The 23,975-nt window shown below is 36.3% G+C and overlaps 1 non-coding gene across 1 annotated transcript; it reads left to right on the top strand.

The window, feature by feature from the left end:
* The first annotated feature begins 2,521 nt into the window (after window positions 1–2,521).
* LOC131172444 (small nucleolar RNA R71) lies at window positions 2,522–2,627 on the top strand. Its single transcript, XR_009142921.1, has one exon. It is a non-coding gene; the product is annotated as a small nucleolar RNA R71 (small nucleolar RNA).
* Window positions 2,628–23,975: the final 21,348 nt, after the last annotated feature.

Here is a 23,975-nt window from a genome sequence, read left to right as displayed (position 1 = left end):
TACAAAGAATTATAGAAAATTTGGAATAGCGTGATTTTCCTCTAGTTTAGTAACTTCAGTTTCAGCATCATGCTCTATAACATCTACCCTATAACAAGAATTCATCACAGCTGGTTCCTTGGAATGTTGGAATCAATTAAACTCTATTTCCTCCTCCCCCACTGTCAACTTCAATTTCTCTAACATCTTATTGTGTGTTGCCATTCGATCTACTTTAGATGCTAATTGAGAAATCATATCTTGTTGACTTTGATGGCTCACAAGTTAAGTCTCAATCATAGCTTCCAATCTAGCTGTCTTGTCTAGTTGTGCTTGTTGTGGTAGAGGTTGTTGTGGAGCAGGTGCATTTTGAGGTTTAGGAATTCCAGGAGGAGGACCTCTATTCTGTTGAAAATTCTGATGTTGTTGATACCTAGAAGGTTGCTAAAAATTTTGGTATTATCCTTGTCTATCTCCCCAAGAGAAATTTGGGTGGTTTCTCCATGCCGGATCATAAGTTGCAGAAAATGGGTTACCGCCTGGTCTTTGATTGTAGTTCCCCACATAATCCACTTGCTCATTTGAAAAATCTTGACTAAGAGTAGAAAAATCAGTTGCACAAATGACATTTGCAGCTCCAACTTCTACTGAATTACTAAAAACTCCAACTGAAGAATCTACTTTCATGCTTAGCTTGTCCATTTTCCTTGTCAAAGCATCAAACTTAGCATTAATCATATTCATGGCATCAAGCTCGAACATACCAGCTGGTTTCTTGATCTCATTCCTCTCATAACTCCATTGGTATCCCTAAGACTACAAAGAATTATAGAAAATTTGGAATAGCGTGATTTTCCTCTAGTTTAGTAACTTCAGTTTCAGCATCATGCTCTATAACATCTACCCTATAACAAGAATTCATCACAGCTGGTTCCTTGGAATGTTGGAATCAATTAAACTCTATTTCCTCCTCCCCCACTGTCAACTTCAATTTCTCTAACATCTTATTGTGTGTTGCCATTTGATCTACTTTAGATGCTAATTGAGAAATCATATCTTGTTGACTTTGATGGCTCACAAGTTGAGTCTCAATCATAGCTTCCAATCTAGCTGTCTTGTCTAGTTGTGCTTGCTGTGGTAGAGGTTGTTGTGGAGTAGGTGCATTTTGAGGTTTAGGAATTCCAGGAGGAGGACCTCTATTCTGTTGAAAATTCTGATGTTGTTGATACCCAGAAGGTTGCTAAAAATTTTGGTATTGTCCTTGTCTATCTCCCCAAGAGAAATTTGGGTGGTTTCTCCATGCTGGATCATAAGTTGCAGAAAATGGGTTACCGCCTGGTCTTTGATTGTAGTTCCCCACATAATCCACTTGCTCATTTGAAAAATCTTGACTAAGAGCAGAAAAATCAGTTGCACAAATGACATTTGCAGCTCCAACTTCTACTGAATTACTAAAAACTCCAACTGAAGAATCTACTTTCATGCTTAGCTTGTCCATTTTCCTTGTCAAAGCATCAAACTTAGCATTAATCATATTCATGGCATCAAGCTCGAACATACCAGCTGGTTTCTTGATCTCATTCCTCTCATAACTCCATTGGTATCCCTAAGACTACAAAGAATTATAGAAAATTTGGAATAGCGTGATTTTCCTCTAGTTTAGTAACTTGGTTTGACATCATGCTCTATAACATCTACCCTATAACAAGAATTCATCACAGCTGGTTCCTTGGAATGTTGGAATCAATTAAACTCTATTTCCTCCTCCCCCACTGTCAACTTCAATTTCTCTAACATCTTATTGTGTGTTGCCATTTGATCTACTTTAGATGCTAATTGAGAAATCATATCTTGTTGACTTTGATGGCTCACAAGTTGAGTCTCAATCATAGCTTCCAATCTAGCTGTCTTGTCTAGTTGTGCTTGCTGTGGTAGAGGTTGTTGTGGAGTAGGTGCATTTTGAGGTTTAGGAATTCCAGGAGGAGGACCTCTATTCTGTTGAAAATTCTGATGTTGTTGATACCCAGAAGGTTGCTAAAAATTTTGGTATTGTCCTTATCTATCTCCCTAAGAGAAATTTGGGTGGTTTCTCCATGCTGGATCATAAGTTGCAGAAAATGGGTTACCGCCTGGTCTTTGATTGTAGTTCCCCACATAATCCACTTGCTCATTTGAAAAATCTTGACTAAGAGCAGAAAAATCAGTTGCACAAATGACATTTGCAGCTCCAACTTCTACTGAATTACTAGTAACTCCAACTGAAGAATCTACTTTCATGCTTAGCTTGTCCATTTTCCTTGTCAAAGCATCAAACTTAGCATTAATCATATTCATGGCATCAAGCTCGAACATACCAGCTGGTTTCTTGATCTCATTCCTCTCATAACTCCATTGGTAGTTGTTATAGGCAATTTTATCTAGAGCAGAAAAAGCTTCATCTTCAGATTTCTCCATAAGATCACCTCCAGAAGATGCATCAATTGTACTTCTAATAGCTGGTGAAACTCCATTGTAAAAGTGTTGAATAAGCATCCACTTAGGAATCCCATGATGTGGACATCTACTTGGCAAATCCTTGCACCTCTCCCATGCTTCATATAAGCTCTCATCATCTAAAGGTTTGAAAGAAGTCAGTGCTTTGTAAGATCCTCACTATAGCTAGTCCGTACAGTCTACTGTTCCGGGGACCAATGTCGGTCTGGGCAGCTAGAATGTTTGAAATTATAAATAGACTAGAGTGAGGAGTTATAAATAAACCAAATAATGCTCATAAAAATCAAGAAAAATTTTTAAGAACGAAATACACTAAGGTTAAACGAGTAAAACCCCAGATGATGAGTAAAAGGGAATTGACTGGTGGTCAAGCAACCCTATTGACAGGAAAAACTTCATGAAATAATTTTTGGGACCTCAGGGAAGGATTATTGGGGTTCCAATGACAATAAAATGTTAAGAAAACACAAGGAAAATTTAATCAATCGGTACACATAATTTTGGCCCGTTAAGCCAAACAGAGGGCATTTTTGTCATTTCGTCTTCAGAGATGATTTTTGACCAACTTGTCCATTTATTTAAACAAATTTTATGACATAAAATATGAATAAATATTGTTAAAAATTTAATTGAAATTAAGTAGACAAGAAAAGAAAAGAAAATGAAAAGAAAATGGGATTTATTACTTCATACTTACGTAAGCATGAGGTAATTAAAATGCATGGCCAATCAAAATAAAGAAACATAATTAAAATACATTAAAATAGAGAAAAGGAGGTAGAATTCTAGAAAAAACATTAGCCATCCTCATCTTCTTCAAAACATCCCTCAAGCCTCTCCCTCACTCCTCCATAGCGAAGCTCACCAAAAGCTTGATTTCCCTAGTTTTCTTCCAACAAAAACCCTAACTGTTAACACAAAAGCTTGCTCTTTCATCTTGGTGAAGCTTTTGGGAGCAAAAAGAAGTGTAAAGGAAGAGCTCTTGCAAGATTGAAATTCACTCCATTAGAGGTTAGTGACTAAACTTGATTTTTATCTTTCAATTCATGTTAAAGGAGTGGTATTTGAAGCAAATTTACAAGAAAATTTAGTAAACATCATGTGTATGTCTTGCTTAAAATTCTAGCAGCCTTGAACTTGGTTGAGTTTTGAAGATTTCTTAGAATTAAAATGATAATGTGGCTGCCCTTAACACTAATGTATTGGTTAGGAAGATGAAGTGCAAGTAATGCAACAATCTAGAATGGTGGAGCTAGTGTTTTGGACCCAAATTGAGACTTTATTCATGTATTTAGTGAAAGAGAGTTTTAATGGTCAATTACTGACCATTGGGCTGTGTATGAATAAGAAATGAAGTGGTTTGTTTAGTGGGAATTGAAGTTAATGTGGCTGCCCTTGGTGACCTGCAGGACTGGGCATGAGTCCAGTAGGTTTGAGCAGCAATAACTGGAGTTGTAGAGGTTCAATTGGTGCAAGACCAATTGGACAAGAAACTAGACACATAATTTCACAACTTTGGTGAAGAAACCATGCCCAGAAAACCAAACCAAGTTGACCTAAAGATTGCCCTAATCCGGGTGACCTGCATTCTGCCTGGGCAAAATGACCAAATAAACAGTGTTTATTCATTTGGTCATAACTTAGTGTAGAAAAGTCCAATTGACCTGAAATTTTACCAGTAATAAGCTGAGATATAGACCTACAACTTTAATGAAGAAACCTAACCAAAATTATGACCATAACGTATTCAAAAAGTGACCTGTAATCACTGCTCAAAATACTATAGATTTGGTCAGTCCAGAAAATCTGGAAAATTTGTAATCCGGCCAGTTGTAGTTTTTGGGCCACAACTTGAGCTACAAAACTCCAAATGGAGTGATTCAAAAAAATAAATGTAACTAGAGAAAATAAGGAACAACTTTCCTGTTGACCACTTTGCCAAATTCCCACTGCAAAAATGACTAATGGAACTGTAAACACAAAGCTTAAAATCTGAAAATTTTGAACAACTAACATTAAGCTTAGAAATGGTATTGGCAACCAATACCAACAATTTTAGAATGCAAAATGTGGTATGTTGGGAGTATTAAAACCAATGTACCTATTGTCCATGTAAAAGTCAACATTTTTGTTGACTAATGAATTAAATAGTAACACCTAAACTTGAATTTCAAGAATTGTATAATTTAAGAGGGTAATATGCCCTAGTACACCTAGAAAGATTGGTTTAGATAGGTTAACATGCCAATAGGGTTTTGTTAGCAATACTGCATATGGCTTCATGCCATTCTGTGTTTTATGGACTCACGTGCCATTTACTACATATGGCTTTATGCCATTCTGTGATAAAATAGCCTTTGGCTATGTTGATTGAGATATTATACTTGGGTTTTATCCCTGATAATTATTACAGCTTATTAGCTATTCTGTTGCACACCGGGAGACACAATGTGACCGATGGTGTGATGGTCCGAGGTACTTAGTACCCAGTGCCAGTTTACCCATTTATCCTGTCCAGTCGACTAGTATGGGTTACTCGAGAAATGATAATAAATCTTACAAAATTTTAATCGAATTATGCTGCAATAAATGCCAGCAATTAAGTCTACCTAAAATGTAAACATACATTCTGCATATTTATATTATTTTGGTTATTTTATTTTATATTGTCACCACTAAGCAGAATTGCTTAGCGCGTCGCTTTTGCCACGCGCAGGTACTGGAGACATAGCTGGGGAGTCGAGCAGACCTCATACTGGGTGAGCTTTCAGATCTGCACACAGAATACAGAGTCACCTCACATTTGCAGTGCATTTGGTAGGACATTAGGCCACTTTTGGTATTTTGGTATTTTGTATTTTGTAAACTTCTGTAATGTATATTATAAACTCATGTAATTATGCTTTTGATGTAATTATCTATGAACTATGTTCAATAATAAATGTGAGCATTTCTCATTAAATTGAGTGTGATATGAAATGAATTGAATTTTGAGATACTAAAGTGATTTGAGAAATTATTGAAAATATATTGGCGGTTGATTGAGATTAAAATTATGATTATATTGAAAGTGTTTTTAACAAATTCAGAAGAACTGTTTTTCCAATTTATAGCCGACACTCTACCAGATTTTCTATAAACTTTGTGAAAAATTCAGATTAATCAAAATTTGTAAATAAATAAGTAAAAAGCGTAAATTGAATTGAAATATGATTTGGTGCTCCGGCACATTGTGTGGCATATCTTGCTCGGCTACACTATAGACGGGTAAGCGGTGTCACATTTAGTGGTATCAAAGCATCAGTTTAGGCATTTCTAGGCCTAGATAGAGTGCATACCATTGCATTGTATTTGTAAGTGTTGAGGTGACACTGATGCAGATCTGTTTGTTTTCTTATTTTGATTAGGATATGGATCTTGCTTCTCAAAGAGCAGTTGATGAAGAGGTGGAGAGTCGTGCTTCACCAAGGGCTGAATCTGGGGGCAGGGGAGAATCTACTCCACCAACAGCTGAGGAACCTGCCTAACCTCAGTTTGCACTATTTCAACAAATAATCGAGTTTTACCGGCAAATGATGGGGGCAATTCCACAATCACAACCACAGCCACAACCTCCACCAGCACCACAGAAGTCCCATTTAGAGAAACTGTGAAAACATGGGGCTGTGGATTTCTTCGGAAAAAAGGAGGATGACTCTATGACAGTGGAAAACTGGTTGGATAGTACAATCAGAGTGTTGAAACAGCTTCATTGCACCCCCGAGCAGAACCTGGAGGGTGCTATGCCCCTACTTCAAGATGATGAATACCAATGGTGGGACACAATAACTAGTGAGGTGCAACCGGATCAAATCACCTGGGATTACTTCCTAACATAGTTCAAGAAGAAGTATGTCAGTAAGGTGTATTTAGAAGAGAGAAGAAGAGAATTTATCAGTCTGAGATAGAGGCAACTATCAGTGGTAGAGTATGAGCGAGAATTCGTCAGACTGAGCTGGTATGGGAGGGAGATAGTCCCTACAGAGGCAGAGAGGTGTAGAAGGTTTGAAGAAGGGCTCAATGACAATATCAAAGTCATAATAACAACATTGGATATCACAGATTTTGCCAAATTAGTAGATGCTGCATTGAAAGTAGAAAAGGTCTGAATAAATGAGCAAACTAGAAGGAAAGAATGAGAAGAGGTCAGTCAATCAGTTCATTCTCGGTCCCGATTAGAAGAGTAAAGGTCCTCTGCTCGAGTTCGGAGACAACCACAAGGTCAAGGTCGGTCGAGGCCGGACCACAGTTCACACCTAGGAGAGGCCAGTCCACACCATCAGTGGGCAGCTCTCCAGGAACGGTGTTCAGGGGACCAGCCCTAGCATCTTCTGCCTGTCCATACTGCCAGAAATGGCACAAGGGGGACTGTTGGTGAGTGACTAGAGCCTACTTACGGTGTGGATCTACAGAACATCAGATCAAGAATTGTCCGAAGAGGACTACTATAGTTGCCCCAACACAAACAGATAGGCCTGCCCCTGCACCTCAAACGGGTAGGAAGCCCGGTAAATCTGAGGCAGCTAGTCCATCACTGAGGCCTGCATCATAGTCAGCTGAGAGGCCAGAGACTAGAGTACCTGCTAGGGCCTATGCCATCAGAGCTCTGGAGGAGCAAGATGCCCCGGACGTCATCAAGGGTACATTCTCTCTCTACAACACTTCTGTGCATGCATTGGTGGATCCAGGATCCACTCATTCATACATCTGCATTAAACTACCCATAGAGAGGGGAGTTTCAGTAAAGGAGAGTGATCAAGATATTCTGGTCACAAATCCACTAGGCCACAGTGTTGTAGTGAATAAAGTGTACAAAGGTTGCCCGTTGAGGATTCAGGGGTATGAATTCTCGGCAGACCTAATTGAGTTGCCCTTCCACGAGTTTGACGTGATTTTGGGAATGGACTGGTTGTCACGTCATCAGGCAATAGTTGATTGCAAATTGAAGAGGATTTCTCTGAAAACTTCCAAGGGTAATGAGATTACTGTTGTGGGTGAAAGGACAGATTTCCTGCCCAATGTTATCTTAGCCACAGTTGCAAGAAGATTGATGAGAAAAGGCTGTGAAGCGTACCTAGCACACGTGGTTGATACTAGGCAGGCTAAGCCGAACTTGTGTAATATACCCACAGTAAGAGACTTCCCATATGTATTTCCTGAAGAATTGCCTAGTTTACCACCAGAAAGGGAAGTCGAGTTTGCTATTAAGGTAATGCCGGGTATAGCACCAATTTCTATTGCTCCTTATAGGATGGCACCCACTGAATTGAGAGAGTTGAAAATTCAGTTACAAGAGTTGCTTGATAAGGGGTTTATACACCCCAGTGTGTCACCATGGGGAGCTCCAGTGCTGTTTGTGAAGAAGAAGGATGGAACCTTGAGATTGTGTATTGATTACCGGCAGTTGAATAAAGTAACTATGAAGAATAAATATCCGTTGCCCAGAATTGATGATCTGTTTGATCAGTTAAAGGGAGCCAGTGTATTTTCAAAAATTGATCTCAGATCAGGGTATCATCAATTGAGGGTGAAGGATGCAGATGTGGCAAAGGCTATATTCAGGACCCAGTATGGGCATTATGAATTTCTAGTGATACTGTTTAGGTTAACAAATGCACCAGCAGCATTTATATTATGAATTTCTAGTGATACCGTTTGGGTTAACAAATGCACCAGCAGCATTTATAGACCTTATGAATTGTATCTTTCATCCATATTTAGATCGATTTGTAGTGGTCTTTATTGATGATATTCTGGTGTATTCCAAGACCAAGGAAGAACATGATGAACATTTGAGGATTGTTCTGCAAACTCTGCTAGAAAAGAAGTTGTATGCTAAGCTGTCCAAGTGTGACTTCTGGATGATTGAAATCTCTTTCCTTGGACACATAGTATCAGCAGAGGGGATTAGAGTGGATCCCAAGAAGATAGACGCAGTGATGGAATGGAAGCCTCCCAGAAATACAACTGAGGTTAGAAGTTTCTTGGGATTAGCTGGGTATTACAGAAGATTTATGAAGGGGTTCTCTCTTATAGTTGCTCCAATGACTAAGTTGTTACACAAGAATGTGAAATTTGGCTGGAACGACAAGTGCCAACCAGTTTTAAGAGGCTGAAGGCTATGTTGACAGAAGTGTAACACCCTCCCTGTAGCAACTCCGTACATTCTACTGTCCCGGTGACCGGTGTCGGTCCGGACAGCTAGAACGTTCGGAAAAAAATATTTAAACTAAAGTTGGGAACCATAATTAACTTAAATATTAATAAGAAAAATTTAGTAAAAATTTTAAAAATAAAATACAATTAAGTTAAATGAGCCGGTGCCCAAGCGATGGGTAACCAAGAGGGAAGTTGCGGTTCTCACAACTAGGAGCCCTAGACCTGGGGAAAAATTCATAAAATAATTTTTGGGACTCCATAGAAGGGTTATTGAGGTTCCTATGGCATTAGAATGCCAAGAAAATAATTAGAAAAAAATTTCAATCGGTACAGACAATTCTGGCCCGTTAAGCCAAACGGAGGGCATTTTGGTCATTTTGCCTTCACAGGTATTTTTGGCCGACTTGTCCAGCTAAGTAAATAATTATTATGATCTAAAATATGAATAAATATTGTTAAAAATTGAATTGAAAATGAGTAGAGAAAAGAAGAAAAGAAAATGAAAGAAATGCCTAATTATGACATCATAATGATGTCATTTAAAACCTCCCACCAATCACCATTTAACAAGCCTTTTTAAAACAATTAAAAGAGAGAAAATGGGCAAAAAAATTCTGGTTTTCATCCTTCTTCTTCAGCCAGCCGAAATTCATTCCGTCTTCCTCCATAGCTCTTATTCTCCTATACCTTCAAACCTTTGATTTCTCTCTATCCTTACCCCAAAACCCTTAACTCCCTTCACAAAAATTGGTCACCCAACCTTGCTAAAGTGTTTGGCAGCCTAGAAAAGGAAAGAAAGTGAAGTTTAAACTTGGAAAATTCTGCCCTACAAGAGGTTAGTGCCTATTTACACTTATACCTCTTTTATTCCATGTTAATGACTTAAAATAAGTATGAATTTGTGAACCAAATGAATAAAAGTTAAGTGTATGTAGCCCATGGATTTCGGCTGCCCCTAAGGAAGGAACAAGATTGAGTGTTTTTGATGGACTTGGAGTGCACTAGAGATTATGTTTAAAGTATGTAAATATAAGTATAATGGATTAGTTAGTTGATTAAGGTATGTTGTGAAAACTCATAATGGGAATTAGGGTTTTGGGAGTGAAATTTAGACTTGGCTTATGAAATTGTTAAAGAACATTCTAATGGTCAATTAGTGACCATTTGAGGTAAGTTGACCATAATTTGAAGTGCATTAGAGTGTTACAAAGTGTTTTGGTAGGCTGCCTAGTGACAGCAGCAGGGAGGCTGTGAGTTCAGCCTGTTTGGACTGCCATATCTTTGGCTGTGTAGGTTCAATTGGTGTTTGGCTAATTAGACATAAAACTAGACATAAAATGGCACAATTTTTCTGAAGAAACCATGCCCAAAAGACCAAAGCAAGAGGACCAAAAGTTGGCCCCAATCCGGATACCCTACAAACAGGTTCTGCAGAATGACCAAATGAATAGTAACTGTTCATTTGGCCATAACTCACTGTAGAATGGCTCAATTGGTCTGAAATTTTTACAGCAACAAGATAAGATATAGACAAACAACTTTTATGAATAAACCTACCCCAAATTATGATCAGAACCTATCCAACAAGGCACTCACATTCACTGTTCATGGTATTGTAGATTTGGTAAATTCTACAGTTTTCCAATCCGGCCAGCTGTGGTTTTTGGACCATATCTGGAGCTACAAAAATCCAAATGGAGTGATTCAAAAAAATAAATTCAACTAGACAAAATAAGGAACAACTTTCATGTTTACCATGAAGGAACGGAAGCGTGAAAAACACAAGATTATACCATTAAATTCAAAAATTTTCACCTAGGGTCACATGCACTATGCAAGATTTATTTTTATCTATTTGATTTCAATGATAAACAACATATTAAAACTCTTTTAATATGTTTTTGGATCTGTATTTGCCATTTAAGATTTTAAAATTAATCAGATTAATTTTAGAACCCTAGATTAAATCAAGAACGATTACACTAACCTCTTGATGTGGTGCAGCGTGTCTGCGCCTTTGAGATTCGTCTTCAGGACACCAGATGTTGTCCCTCTAGCTTGTCCACACCAAGAACACCTATGGCAGCCCTTGAACAGCTTCTAAAGCCTTTTCTATTAATTAGAAATTCAAGTTCTGCCTTTTAAGAGATTAGAGATGTAAACAGGACACTAGAAACAATTTCTAGTGTTCTTAATTCAAGAGATTGATGGCTAATCTCTTTGAATTGATGAGAGATGAAGAGAAATAGCTGGAGAGGCTCAAAGTGGCGTGACAATTGAGAGGAGAGGCTGCTGGTTGTGTTTTCTTTTCATAACCACACTTAAATAGCTAGGTTAACACATTAAACCCTAGCCACATGTCACCTTTTGATTAGCTCTAGGTTTAAGTGACCCAATCACATTGTGCCAAGTGTCAAACCTATATTTAATCTTGATTTTAATCATCTTACATGATTAAAAAACATTTGGCAAGCTTATGTGTTATGCCATGTGTCACCATCTCATGGTGCCACGTGTTACACTGTGAAATGACCAAAATGCCCCTGTGTCTTAATTTTGAGTTCTTAACCCAAAATAATTATTTTTCTTCTTCTAATTAATTTATATCAAATATAAATTAATTAATTAATCTCTATTAATTAATTTCTCATCAATTAAATTCATATTTAAACACTTTAAATATAAATTTAATTTATACTACACATCCAATAATCTAGATTTGGTTTCAAGTCATGCTAGGGACTTTTCTATTTAATTGCTAAACAAATTTATTTAATTCAGCAATTAAAATATTTAATTAATTAAATAAAGCATTTTTAAATAGGTGAGAACTTGTGTATGTGTGTGACTTACTAGGCACATCACTATTTGGCACTGAGACATGATATCAACTCTTAATATCATCGTAACTCTTTCTTACCATAAATGATTTCTCTAAATCATTTTATGAACCTCATAGACCATGGTTAACACCTAGCATAGCATGCCATGGCCACCCAATTAGTAATAAGGTTTACCTTAAATGAACTTATAATCATATGTTACCATGCACTAGAATCTCTCTCATACAAAATCCCAACTCAAGTTGAGTCATGGTTTATGTCAAACTCCATTTGCTATGAATATTATGTTCTCTTTTAATTCCAGTTCTTGATTAAAAGATTTTTCTCATCAGAAACTCTTTTCTGAATAAATCTATCTGTCCTGGCCAGGAACTTGAAACATCAAGAACAATTAAATGAACATAGGATTTTAACTCTATTTACTTAGAGGAACATATTCCATCTTGATCAACACCTACCTCCATATATAACTAGCAGGAGCCAACACATGCCCATATACCCATACATAGTACAAGTATGAAAGCGATCAAACTCAAACTACCTATATACAAGATAACTGTGCTATCTCGTGTCTAAAGATTATATGCATCGATATGATTTATGACAAAACATTGACAAGAGTAAACTCCATGTGCTTGTCATAAGTGTCACCGTTCGCCTACTTATCATTTATAAGTGCCTATCAAGTTTGTTATATGGCATGAGACTCACCATTCCATCTTATTTATATCTCATATAAATAACTTGGGAACAAACATGAATACAATCTTTCTGGATAAGTCATGTCCTTATTATGAAGTATCCTCGATTGTGAACCTATTTATGATACTTTGTGCTAGAAATATTGTCACTCATATTCTTAACAACTTAAGAATAATATTTCTAACAAAATATCAATGGACCTTTTCTATTACACATAAATATATTATGTAAACGGAAAAGTGGAAATGCCTTTTATTATTAAAAATATGTACAAGATACATACTAAATGATATGCTCTAGGGCATACTACTAACAATCTCCCACTAGCACTAGAGCCATTCATTACAATATCTTAGACCTATCTTCTCAAGATGTCGGTCTAACAGAGTCTGTGACATAGGCTTAGTGAATGGATCACCGGATTTTCAGTGATGCTATTTTCTGCATGGCTACATCGCCGCCCAACTATTTCTCTGATAATGTGGTAGCGCCTTTCTATGTGTTTGGATTTCTGGTGAGACCTTGGTTCCTTAGCCTGTATGACTGCTCCATTGTTGTCACAGTGTAATGGAACTGCTGACTCAATGGAAGGAACTACTGTAAGTTCTGTCATGAACTTCTTTATCCAAACAGCTTCCTTTGCAAAGATCGATGCGAGAATATACTCACCTCGATGAGTGGAATCTGCGGTCGTGCTCTGCTTGGAACTCTTCCAAGTGACTACACCTCCATTACAAATGAACACATATCCGAGGTAGACTTTCTATCATCGATATCGATTGGAAATCGAATCGGTATAACCATCCAATTGCAAGTCTCCACCTCCATAAATCAAGAATAAATCCTTAGTTCTTCTCAAGTACTTAAGGATATTCTTGATACTATCCATGTTCCAAACTGGATTGGATTGATACCGCTAGTCAAACTAACAACATATGCGATATCCGCCTAGTACACAACATTGCATACATTAAACTTCCAATAACCGAAGCATATGGAATCCTGGCCATCTTATCTCTTTCTTCAGGTGCCTTTGGAGACATCTCTTTAGAAAGGTGGATACCATGTCTCACTGGTAACAATCCTCTCTTGGAATCAAGCATGTTAAACCTCTTTAACACCTTTTCCAAGTATAGACTTTGGGATAAACCAATTATTCTTTTCGCTCTATATCTATAGATGCGAATCCCAAGAATATAGGTTGCCTCCCCTAAGTCTTTCATGGAGAATGTATTTGACAACCATACCTTTATAGTCGTCAACATACCTTTATCAATACCAATCAACAGAATGTAAACCACATATAAGACAAGGAAAGTGATAGCATCGTCACTAACCTTATTATATACACATGGCTCATCCTCATTTTTGATAAAACCAAAAGATTTAATGGCTTCATCAAAACGGATGTTCCAACTCCTCGAAGCTTGTTTCAACCCATAAATGGATCGCTTTAGCTTGCATACCTTGGAACCATCTTGGGATTCAAATCCCTTAGGTTGTTCCATGAAAATGTTTTCTTCAATGTATCCATTGAGAAAAGCTGTTTTGACATCCATCTGCCAAATCTCATAATCATAGTATGCAGCTATTGCTAATAAAATCCTAATTGATTTAAGCATGGCAACAAAGTAGAAAGTCTCCTCATAGTCTATTCCTTGCCTTTGGCGAAACCCTTTCGCTACTAGCCTTGCCTTATAGGTCTCTACCTTTCCATCGTAACCAATTTTCTTCTTGAAAACCCATTTGTTCCCTATAGGTACAATACCTTGGTGGGTCAACAAGATCCCAAAATTGATTCTTATACATGGAATTAATCTCGGATTTCATAGCATCACTACATTTTGAAGAGTCTATATCTGATATAGCTTCTTCATATGTACGTGGATCATCTCCATGATCTACTTCTTCATGAGTAGACAACTCTTGTTCTTCTTCATGAAGAAAACCATATCTCATGGTGGGTGAGATACCACAGTTGTTCTACGAGGAGCAGTGTAGATTTTTCATCAACGGGTATTGGTTGACTAGATGGATCTATATCCATCGATGCATTGGTTGGTTAGAATTCTCCAATTCTAACTCTATTTGCCTTCCTTTGCCTCCTTCTTGAACAAGCTGTTCAAGAAATGTGGCATCTCTACTTATCACAACCTTTTGTGAAGTAGGCAAATAAAAATAATATCCAAAATTATCTTTTGGATATCCAACAAATTGACCTCTTTCTGATCTGGTCTCCAATTTATCAGTGTTCAGCTTTTTGATATAATCTGGACAACCCCAAATCTTAACATGCTTAAGACTTGTTTTTCTTTCATGCCATATATCATAAGGTGTGGAAGAAACGATTTTGATGGAATCCTATTCGAATATATAAAGTGATTCTAATGCAAATCCCCAAAGGAGATTGGCATATCGGTATAGCTCATCATACTACATACCATATCCAATAGGGTACGATTTCTCCTTTCGGATACACCATTCATTGTGGCGTTCTGGAGAGTCGGTGAGAAACAATGCCATACTCTCTCAAGTATTCATCAAATTTAGTACTCTAATATTCTCCTCCACGATCTGTTCGAAGAGCATTATTATTCTTTCCTGTTTGATTTTCTACTTCAGATTTATATTCTTTTATCTATTCAATAGATTCATGTTTGTATTTCATCAAATTCAAATACCCAAACCTTGATTTATCATCAGTAAAGGTAATAAAATAATGAAAACCCCCTCTAACCATTTCTTTAAACGGACCACATACATCACTATGTATTAGTTCCAAAATATTTTCAGCTCTTAGCCCTTGTCCAACAAAGGGTGATCTAGTCATTTTGCCTTGAAGGCAAGATTCACAAGTTGGAGTAGGCTCAGAGCCCAATGAGGATAGAATCCCCATTTTCTCCAATTTTGCAATCCTATCTTTTGCAACATGACATAACCTTAAGTGTCAAATATATTTTGAACATGAGTTGGTTTTCACTATGGCATTGCATTCATTCAGATTGCTATACTGCGGCGATGGAAACACTTTCTTCGGCAATGGAAACACTTTCCTATTGGCAATGGAAACACTTTCCTGTTGGCAGTGGAAACACTTTCCTTTGCCTTCATCAGCTTTAGTCTTCCTTTTCTGTTTAGCTATTTTCTTGGAAGGACCAGGAATCTGAGGTTTCTTTTTCTTATTGCCCTTCTTCTTGTTGGACTTTCCAGCATAAGAAGATACAATCAAATCTACCTATTTTCCATTATTGCCCGGCAAATTCTTTTGGGCAATAACCAGCATGTTGAGTAAACCGGCTAAGGTGCATTCTTGTTGAGTCATATGGAAATTTGTCACAAAATTCCCAAAAGACTCAAGAAAGGACTGAAGGATCACATCTGTCTGTAGTTGGAAATCCATGTTGAAGTCAAGATGTTCCAAGCTGCTCAATCACCGAATCATCTTGTGGACATGATCCCCAACATTACATCCCTCGGACATCCTCATACGGAATAGGTCTAGATATCTCATACCTAGCATTCTCTTTGTGCTCACCATACAACTCTTGTAGGTGAAGGAGGATCTCACTCGCACTCTGCATGTTCTCATGTTGCTTCTGTAACGCATTACTCATAGAAGTAAGCATGTAACACTTAGCTCTCATATCATGCTCCTTCCACTTGTCCAAAGTTTCATGTTCCTCTTGTGTGGCCTCTGGAGGTAAGGGACCAGGACCATTTGAATCTAGAACATATCCTATATGTTCAAGGTTCAGACAAGTTTTAAATTTCTTAGCCAATCAGACAGATTAGGTCTGTCAACTGTTGTGATCAAGTATGCTTGCAAGGATATTGGATGGTGGTGGTTGTTACGTGCTCATTATTATCGAGAAAATTAATTGCGAAATAACCAGATTAATTAGTAAATGTATCATGTAATTAACCAAATATGATTATGGTCTTTTAATCAAATTGGTCCTCCCACTAACTTAGCGAATCCTACACTTCCAAAGTAGAAAACGGAAATCCTAGTTGGATGGATTTCTAGTGGGTGATTGAATTCTTATAATTCTATTGATCATCCTCAGGTACATCCATTATTGGAATTACAATAAACTATAAGTGAGCAACTCCTTGCCCATCACATCTCATGTGAGGTTCAATCTTTTACCTAGCCCTAATGCTCAAAATCTCAGGTACATCCATTATTGACTTATCTTGCATTAGTTAAGTTGATCCCATTGAGCGATAATTATGCAAATAATTTTAATGTCCTCAGGTACATCCAATATTGGCCACCAAACTATTTACATATTTACAACATCTCATGCTTAACAATTATTCTTAAGAAAATCTCTTAAATTAATTGCATCTCATGCAACTATTTAAAATTTCTTAAAATAATTGCCCCAATGGAGGGCTTATGTTATAATTACTTTAATTATAGCATTTCCAACTTAATCATTTGTTTGGAAGATTTTATAGCCATCCTAATTACTATTAAGGTCTCACTTTGCACATTATCCATTTAGCATGCATATATCATATAATTGCATACATTCCCATACATCTCATGCATTCATGGATAAGCAGTAAATATGGTATGATCATGGACTTTCTAAGGGATTCAATTGAGCCACCAAGAATTGAATCGGGCATTCCTAGGTGCATTTCATTCATTCATTTTACAAGAGTTGCTGAAGGAGTACATAATCAACACTTGATATTGAATTCCTCTCACTGGTCCCACCAATGCTCTTGACCTCCTTGAACTTCTTGCAATCCAATATTACATAGTAATCCTTGGCATACCAAGGCGAATTTACAAGAACTTAAATAAATGAAATTACAACCCAAAAAATATTAAAAACTTAATAATACATGCCCAAAATAAATTAAAATAAATTAATTAATTTACAATCCCAAAGAAACATAAAAGAAATAAATCCAATCACATTGGTCTTTTATAGTCCATGATCATCCATCATGCATATCACTATTTAACAATTAAATAAAACATACATACTTAAATTAAATTGAATATCTCATATTCAACTTAAAAATCCAGATTTGAATATGATTCAAATAAATTTAAAAATTCAGATTTGAATCTCATTCAAACAAATTTAAAAATTCAGATTTGAATCACATTCAAACAACTTCAAAAATTCAGATTTGAATCACATTCAAACATTTTTTAAAAAATCAGATTTGAATCACATTCAAATATTTCTTAAAAAAAATCAGATCTGAATTTTATTGAATCAATTTTAAAAAATCAGATTTAAATATGATTCAAACAATTTTAAAAATTCAGATTTGAATCACATTCAAACAACTTTTAAAATTCAGATTTGAATCACATTCAAACAATTTTTAAAATTCTGATTTGAATCATAATTTAATTGTGTGATTAAAACAACTAATTAAACACTTTAATTAGTCAAATAATAGGCCTTAGATCATACAACAATTGCAGAATTAAAAGCCAAAGCTTGAACCACCCAAGGAACCATTGTTGCCGCCACCAATGGTGGCTTCACCATGTGTGACGCCACATCTCATGATCCAACCAGCAATCAATCTCTTGATCTCATGATCAAACACACAATTAAATTATATAATCAACAATCTAAATGGCAAATATAGTGGCTCTGATACCAATTGAAGGCAGGCGTGAAAAACACAAGATTATACCATTAAATTCAAAAATTTTCACCTAGGGTCACATGCACCATGCAAGATTTATTTTTATCTATTTGATTTCAATGATAAACAACATATTAAAACTCTTTTAATATGTTTTTGGATCTGTATTTGCCATTTAAGATTTTAAAATTAATCAGATTAATTTTAGAACCCTAGATTAAATCAAGAACGATTACACTAACCTCTTGATGTGGTGCAGCGTGTCTGCGCCTTTGAGATTCGTCTTCAGGACACCAGATGTTGTCCCTCTAGCTTGTCCACACCAAGAACACCTATGGCAGCCCTTGAACAGCTTCTAAAGCCTTTTCTATTAATTAGAAATTCAAGTTCTGCCTTTTAAGAGATTAGAGATGTAAACAGGACACTAGAAACAATTTCTAGTGTTCTTAATTCAAGAGATTGATGGCTAATCTCTTTGAATTGATGAGAGATGAAGAGAAATAGCTGGAGAGGCTCAAAGTGGCGTGACAATTGAGAGGAGAGGCTGCTGGTTGTGTTTTCTTTTCATAACCACACTTAAATAGCTAGGTTAACACATTAAACCCTAGCCACATGTCACCTTTTGATTAGCTCTAGGTTTAAGTGACCCAATCACATTGTGCCAAGTGTCAAACCTATATTTAATCTTGATTTTAATCATCTTACATGATTAAGAAACATTTGGCAAGCTTATGTGTTATGCCATGTGTCACCATCTCATGGTGCCACGTGTTACACTGTGAAATGACCAAAATGCCCCTGTGTCTTAATTTTGAGTTCTTAACCCAAAATAATTATTTTTCTTCTTCTAATTAATTTATATCAAATATAAATTAATTAATTAATCTCTATTAATTAATTTCTCATCAATTAAATTCATATTTAAACACTTTAAATATAAATTTAATTTATACTACACATCCAATAATCTAGATTTGGTTTCAAGTCATGCTAGGGACTTTGCAATTTAATTGCAAACCAAATCTATTTAATTAATCAATTAAACTCTTTAATTAATTAATTAAATCATATTTAAATAGGTGATAACTTGTGTATGTGTGTGACTTACTAGGCTCATCACTAATTGGCAATGAGACATGATATCAACTCTTAATATCATCAGAACTCTTTCTTACCATAAATGATTTCTCTAAATCATTTTATGAACCTCATAGACCATGGTTAACACCTAGCATAGCATGCCATGGCCACCCAATTAGTAATAAGGTTTACCTTAAATGAACTTATAATCATATGTTACCATGCACTAGAATCTCTCTGTTACAAAATCCCAACTCAAGCTGGAGTCATGGTTTATGTCAAACTCCATTTGCTATGAATATTATGTTCTCTTTTAATTCCAGTTCTTGATTAAAAGATTTTCTCATCAGAAACTCTTTTCTGAATAAATCTATCTGTCCTGGCCAGGAACTTGAAACATCAAGAACAATTAAATGAACATAGGATTTTAACTCTATTTACTTAGAGGAACATATTCCATCTTGATCAACACCTACCTCCATATATAACTAGCAGGAGCCAACACATGCCCATATACCCATACATAGTACAAGTATGAAAGCAGTATCAAACTCAAACTACCTATATACAAGATAACTGTGCTATCTCAGGTCTAAAGATTATATGCACTGATATGATTTATGACAAAACATTGACAAGAGTAAACTCCATGTGCTTGTCATAAGTGTCACTGGTTCGGCCTACTTATCATTTATAAGTGCCTATCAAGTTTGTTATATGGCATGAGACTCACCATTCCATCTTATTTATATCTCATATAAATAACTTGGGAACAAACATGAATACAATCTTTCTGGATAAGTCATGTCCTTATTATGAAGTATCCTCGATTGTGAACCTATTTATGATACTTTGTGCTAGAAATATTGTCACTCATATTCTTAACAACTTAAGAATAATATTTCTAACAAAATATCAATGGACCTTTTCTATTACACATAAATATATTATGTAAACGGAAAAGTGGAAATGCCTTTTATTATTAAAAATATGTACAAGATACATACTAAATGATATGCTCTAGGGCATACTACTAACATACCATATCCTCAAATTTCCACTGTAACAGTTCCTAATGGAACAGTAAACTTATGGTACAAAAACTGAAAATTCTGCCCCTTAGTGCTAAGCTTGGAAATGGATTTGGTGATTAATTCCAACAAGTTTTAAATGCAAAATGGGGTACATTGGGAGTGTTAAAACCAATGCACCTATTTTCTATCCAAAAGTCAACATTTTTATTGACCAATGAAGTGAATAGTGACACTAAAACTTGAAATTCAAAAATTGTGAAACTTAAAAGTGCAAAATGCCCTAGTAGGCCTAATGTGATTGGTTTGGATAGGTTGGCATGCCAATAGTGTTTTGATAGCAGTACTACGTATGATGTATGGCTTCATTGCTATTCTGTGATGTGATAGCCTATGGCTATACTGATTATGATGTTTTACTTGGCTTTATGCCTTATTGCTTTTATGGCTTATTAGCCATTCTGTTTGCACACCGGGAGACACATTGTGACCGATGGTGTGATGGCCCGAGGTACCTGGTACCCAGTGCTAGTTTACCCGTTTATCCAGTCCGGTCAATTTGTATAGGTTACTTGGGCATGGAAAAGTATAACTGTAATTGAATTGATTATTAAAGAAAATACGAAAATTTAATATCAGGAATGATTACAAAAATACAAAGAAGCTCAATATCATGAAGAAAATAATTAACAAAATGCATGAAGAAGTTAATATCATAAAACATAATTAGCCCTCGACTAGACAATAAGTTAGTAATTATTCATTTCTTATGAACACAATAGCTAGGAAATTATTATTTTTATTTGCATATTATATTTTCTTATATTATTGGCACCACTAAGCTTTATGCTTAACGCGTCGCTTTTGCAACGGTACTGAATATTTGGACAGAGGGCCCAGTAGACCACAGATTGGGTATGGCCGTTCACAGTTCTGCATAGTGTTCGTGTCACCTCACAGACTACAGTGCATTGGTAGGACACTTGGTCCCATTTTGTATTTTGTGACTTTTTGTAAATTATGTAATTAAACTCTTATTTTATCATGTGTATTTGAAACAAATATAATATAATTTTGTAGTAATGTAAGTACTTGTAATTTGTGATTATAAATAACATATGAGAATTTATTTATGATTTGAGTCTAATGATGATGTGAAATGAATGAATGACAATAGAGGAATTGTTAAGAAATTGTTGTAAATTGATGTGATACAAATGGAGTTTGTGAATGATTGGAAATTATTGGAAGTGTTTTTAAACAGGTTTAGAAGAACTGTTTTTCCAATTTACAGCCGGCACTCTGCCGGATTTTCTATAAAAATTGCGTAAAAATTTAGATTTATCAAAAATTGTAAACAAATGATTTAAAAGGGATAAATTGAAATAGAACTATGAATTGGTGCTCCGGCACACTGAGTGGCATAACTTGCTCGGCTACACTGAAGTTGGGTAAGGGGTGTCACATTTAGTGGTATTAGAGCATGGTTTAGGCGTTTCTGGGCCTAGATTGAGTCCATACCATGCATTGCATTTGTAAGAGTCGAGGTGACACTAATGCAAATCTGTTTATTTTTGTTTTTTTGAATAGGATATGGACCCTACATCTCAGAGGGTAGTTGACAAGGAAGTGAAGAGTCATGCTCCACCTGCAGCAGCTGAGACTGGGGGTAGGGGAGAACCTACTCCTCCAGCTCAAGCAGAGCCTGCTTAGCCTCCACAGGCCATGTTCCAGCAAATGGCCGAATTCTTCAAACAAATGGCTGGGGTAATGCCACCACCACCACCACCACCACTTCCATAGCAGAAATCACACTTGGAAAGATTAAGAAAATTTGGAGCAGTGGATTTCTTTGGCAAGAGGGAAGATGATTCTGTTGCAGCCGAAATTGGTTGAACAGAACAGGCAGAGTTTTAAAACAACTCCACTGCACTCCAGAGCAAAACCTAGAAGCTGCCATATCTCTGTTGCAAGACGATGGATATGAATGGTGGGATATGGTGTCTAGTGAAGTGCAACCAGAAGTAACAACTTGGGATTTCTTCCTCTCCGAATTCAAGAAGAAATATGTGGATAGTGTATACCTAGAAGAGAGAAGAAGGGAATTCATTAACCTGAGGCAGAGACAGTGTGACACCCCTTACCCGTCTACAGTGTAGCCGAGCAAGCTATGTCACACGGTGTACCGGAACACTCTATTTTATCTTAATTAATTTTCATCATAATTTTGAATATAACTTGTGAAATATAACTCATTTAAGTCATTTATTGAAATCATAATTTATTTGAAGTTCCGAAAATTTTAAAGAAAATCCGGCGAAATACCGGCTAAAAATGGAGAAAACAGTTCTTCGGAACCTGTGAAAAACACTTCCAATATTTGTATTCAATCATCTCAACTCCAATTCATCAACAGAGTCTCAATATCAAAATCTCAACATTGTTCAGTTTCAGTTCTCAATCATCATTTCTCAGGGTTCTCATATATAAACAACAATTAAATACTCAAATTACTTCCATACATAACCATAAATCTTTATTATTTACATGAACCTCAAAATACATTACATAAATCCAAATACATATGAGAAAATAAAAATTTAGTTACAAAATGACAAAATGACACCTAGTGCCCTACCAATGCACTGCAGGTAGTGAGGTGACACGGACACTGTGCAAAGCTACAGGATGGACTCACCCAGTCTGCGGTTTACTGGCTCATGATCAGTATCTCCAGTACCTACGCGTGGCAAAAGCAACGCGCTAAGGAATAATGCTTAGTGGTACAATAATAAAATAAAAGAAAATAGCAGAAAATAAATATGTAATGAATGTATATGTTTAATTTGTTTTGAATTTGTATATCATTAACTTTGTCCACTTTCATTCATTTGGTTGCCCAAGTAACCTACACTAGACGACTGGACTGGATAAACGGGTAAACTGGCACTGGGTATCAAGTACCTCGGGCCGTCACACCATCGGTCATATATGCATCTCCCGGTGTGCAACAGAACAGCTAACAAGCTGTGCAACAGAACAGCTAACAAGCTAACAGCTAACATCAGGCACAAGGCCAAATCTCAATACAAGGTCAGAATGGCTAAAAGCCATAAAATCACAGAATGGCATATTGCCATGTGCAGTACTGCTAACTAAACCCTATTGGCATGCCAAACTATCCAAACCAATCTTGTTAGGTATACAAGGGCATTTGAAACTTTTAAATTTTTCAATTTGTGAATTTCAAGTTTTTGGTGTCACTATTCACCTCATTGGTCAACAAAAATGTTGACTTTTGGATAGAAAAGATGTACATTGACTTTGGCACTCCCAATATACCACATTTGGCATTCAAAACTTGTTGGCATTAAGCATTTATACCATTTCAAAGTTTAAACCAAGTGAAGCAGAATTTTCAGTTTTTGTAACTCAACTTTACTATTCCATTGGACACTGTTGCAGTGGGAATTTGAAGAAATGGCAAACATGAAAGTTGTTCCTTATTTTGTCTAGTTGAATTTCCTTTTTTGAATCACTCCATTTGGAGTTTTGTATCTCCAGATATGGTTCAAAAACCACAGATGGCCGGATTTCCAAAACTGCAGAATTACCAAATCTACAGTACCATGAACAGTGACTGTGACTGCCATTTGGGTTAGGTTCTGGACATAATTTGGGGTAGGTTTCTTCATGAAAGTTGTTTTTCTATGTCTTAACTTGTTGCTGTAAAAATTTCAGGTCAATTGACTATTTCTACAGTGAGTTATGGCCAAATGAATAGTTACTGTTCATTTGGTCATTTCTACAGGTGCTGTTGTAGGGTGTCCGGATTGGGGCCAACTTTTGGTCCTCTTGCTTTGGTCTTTTGGGCATGGTTTCTTCAGCAAAAATGTGCCATTATAAGCCTAGTTTCATGTCCAATTGGCCAAACACCAATTGGACCAACACAGCCAAAGATATGGCAGTCCAAGTGGACTAAAATTCCAGTCACCCTGCTGCACTCACAAGGCAGCATACT

Source organism: Hevea brasiliensis, chromosome 13 (assembly GCF_030052815.1).
Source record: "Hevea brasiliensis isolate MT/VB/25A 57/8 chromosome 13, ASM3005281v1, whole genome shotgun sequence".
NCBI classification, from domain to species: domain Eukaryota; kingdom Viridiplantae; phylum Streptophyta; class Magnoliopsida; order Malpighiales; family Euphorbiaceae; genus Hevea; species Hevea brasiliensis.
Note: the sequence above shows the minus strand (reverse complement) of the source record. Positions and strands in the feature narration are given on the sequence as shown.